Genomic DNA, 3,356 nt, shown 5'->3' with positions numbered 1-3,356 from the left:
CTTCAGCATTTTCTGTTTTTAATTTCAGGCTTCTGGCACTTTGTAAAACAAAGTATTCTCTCATTTGCTTCAGAAGTTCATACAAAACCGATCTTTGTCCTCACTCAAACAACTGCCATTTTTAAAATGTTTTAATTTATTTGCACCTGTTGAACATTTCCAAACGTAGGCTGCACATGCTTATTTCTCTGGGCTTGTCACATAGGTTCATGACAAATTCTACTATTTGCCACCAGTGACTGATGTTTTTCAGTAAGTGGCAAAATGACCATGCTCAGCGGGTGTCTCAAAGAAAGCGGTCCACAAAGATCTAGCTATTTTAAGTGGTGTGGCTTTGACCTTTCCCAATGTTAGTTTCATTCTGGAATCAGTCATAAGAGAACTCCAGCATTCAGCACCAATGATGTCATCACAAAGCCAATACGTAAGCAGCCAATCATATTTGGGAATCATCACTACAACAAACTAGGAAGTAAAAAATAGTTTAAACTTTACCTTTATGCTATTTTTACAGAGAGTAAAACAAAGATTGGTCATACACAGAGGATTAAGTTAAAAGCTGAAATATCAAATTTAAAAACTACTGAAACATTTTCATGAATAACAAGGTGTAGAGCTAGATGAACACAGCAGGCCAACCAGCAGAGGAGCAGGAAAATGGACGTTTCAGGCCTGGACCCTTCTTCAGAAATCCTAGGTCTAGGTCCGAAATGTCAACTTTCCTGCTCCCGTGATGCTGCTTGGCCTGCTGTGTTCATCTAGCTCTCCACCTTGTTATCTCAGATTCTCCAGCATCTGCAGTTCCTATTATCTCTGAAACAGTTGCATTTTTTTCAGTCAGAAAAGCAGTATTTATAATTTCATATTTGATAAAAACCCAGTTACAATTTGTACAAAAAGACATAACACTTTACAGTGTTTTAAAGGCAAGACTAACAGCATAAAAATTGGAAATACTCTCAAATCATGTGATGTAAGATTTCCATCTGCAAGGAGTTCAACTGTACACTCAAATGAGGAGCAGATATCTAGTGGGAAAATTTGCAACCTCACACCTTCATAATGCCAAATCTATCAGATTAACACTCATTAGGACCAGGTGCTCAGTCTCCAGCCATTGTCTGAGTGCCAGCAACCTGGGTGTTTCTTTCTTGAGCTGCAGAAATGAGGTGATCACCAGATTGTGCCCTCCACTGTACTCTAGTTAACAAATCCAGGAGGCAGCCTTTGCTGCTGCTTTCTCTAAGGATATTTGGCTTCTTCATCAAAAGTATAGGATGAGATGATGTCCGAAGGGGCTCCTCTCTTCATGGCTGAAACAATGTAGATGCCACCTGTACTTGCAGGAAACAAAAGAGAGAATAATTTGTGAAATAGGGTAGAATATGGAGCATATTTAAAATACATTCATAGTGGCGATAATAGGAGAGCAGTATAGCATATCACAATGAATCATACTTGGTTGCTGGCCCAGCCAATGATGTCCATGTCCTGTCCCAGAGGTGAAATAAAGTTCTAGGCATCATTACACGAGTGGTCTCTTATCAACTCCCACTAAGGGAAGGATTTTCTCCTTCTAGAGTTTGTAGAGACGAATGTCAAGTATCCCATCATGCATCTTGGCTTTCTGCAATCTTGTGGACTGTTCTGTACTGGAAGGATACAAAGGCCCAAGTTAAGTGAGACGTGGGTGGCCCAGCTGTTACTGCTTGTGTATGTAGGGAAAAGGAGGTGAAAGTGTCCCAAGTGAATAAGTAAGCAGCACAGAGGGCATGGAGAGTTAGAGTCTGGTTGGTTGGCATTGTCGAGAGCTAGTGAGGGAAGACATTACATGTAATATTGAGAGTAATAACCATGAGTAGGTGGTTCCAATAGTAGCAGAGTTACAGTGAGTGAGAAGTAGCAGAGAGAAGAATGTGGCATTTACCTTCATGAAGCACATCAAGTCATTAACCATCTCACTCCTCTGGACCATGGACATCACACTGACCCAGGTGGCAACTTTAATCATACTGGAAGGGCCAGTGTTGTAGTCTCCTCTGATCCTGAGGAAAGAGGATAGCTGTCCTCTGTGCCACCCCATCCCGTGTGACTCCAGGTCCCCATTGATGAAGCTGAGAGTTAGCCTCCCTTTCTTAACCATATCTGGGTAATTCTTCACGTTCATGAACTATGAGGGTATCTCCTGACCGAAAACGCTTGATCCGGAGCACAGCACTGTTTTAAATGTGGCATCAGCTCCGAGAATCCTAGGAAGTCCAGCACTGGCAAATACTTTGGCCGCTGGCAAGTGCGTGACAGCATGAGCAGTTACAGGCGCAGTGAACAGATAATGATGTGAACTAGAAGAATTTCATGAGAAAGCTAGATGGAGCTCACAGAGAAAAAAACCCCATGGAACTCCGCAAAATTGATACTGAGCTGATTTTTGGTAAAATTCAGCCAGTTGATATTCCTTTGGAAGTTTTTAATCAAACAAGTTGGTAATTTAATGACATTGCTGCCATATTAAGTCACCATCAAACAAGCGACACTAAAAATCTGGCATATGAAACAGAAGGCTATGACTTATTATGATACAAAATAAGCTATTGCAGAAGATGATTTTAAGGCAATGAGTTTAAAGCAATGATTTTAAAGCAATAAATTTATTATTTACTTGTCCTCAGCATGTTGGTGGACAAAAGCTTACTTTTATTTCAGGAGAAATAAAATTGAAAAGAGCTACCCTGGGACGCTGGAAAAGTTTGTGTTTTTAGGAATAAAAATTTTTCAAAAGATATCCTTCAGAATAATTTTGTTAACTGAATCTTAAGTTTTGATTGACAGACTAAACTAATGCTAAACAGTAAGTAAGTAGGATTATACAAAATCATGACCTTAAAAGGCAAGCTTTTGGAATGGTGATCAATATTTTCAGCGGGAGGACTCTTGCCAATATATATTTTGCGTTCCTTTTCACTGGGGTAACGTACCGGAAATCAATAACTAATAACTGAAGTAAATGCTTACTTTATTATACCCGGCAACTGTGGGTCCTTGTAAATATCATTATGCTTGAATCCAAGAAATGCAGGGAATGCAACAAACTTGACGTCTTTTTGCTATCCGCGAATCCAGTACACTTTCATAGAGCTATATAAACAAACGGAAACAAAAACAGGAAAGACATTTATGGGTGATGTGGATTGAAATTGCTTTAAGCATTTGGTTCTTCTAAGCTCATCCTTTTTTAAGCTCGAGTTTTAGTTTAAAAATACTAGAATTGACTGTGGTCCCCATACTGATCCCAGAAACAATAGCATGCTTTACTTGTGATGCGGGTGTCTTGCCAAAGGTGTGTTTTTTGCTCAACT

General features: G+C 39.7%; 1 long non-coding RNA gene across 1 annotated transcript; it reads right to left on the bottom strand.

Moving 5' to 3' along the window:
- Window positions 1–788: 788 nt before the first annotated feature.
- LOC125455577 (uncharacterized) lies at window positions 789–3,124 on the bottom strand. Its single transcript, XR_007248275.2, has 3 exons — window positions 3,013–3,124; window positions 1,459–1,652; window positions 789–1,334 (listed from the first exon to the last, which is right to left on the bottom strand). It is a non-coding gene; the product is annotated as an uncharacterized LOC125455577 (long non-coding RNA).
- Between the last annotated feature and the right edge of the window lie 232 nt (window positions 3,125–3,356).

This window comes from Stegostoma tigrinum, chromosome 10, assembly GCF_030684315.1.
Source record: "Stegostoma tigrinum isolate sSteTig4 chromosome 10, sSteTig4.hap1, whole genome shotgun sequence".
NCBI lineage: Eukaryota > Metazoa > Chordata > Chondrichthyes > Orectolobiformes > Stegostomatidae > Stegostoma > Stegostoma tigrinum.
Note: the sequence above shows the minus strand (reverse complement) of the source record. Positions and strands in the feature narration are given on the sequence as shown.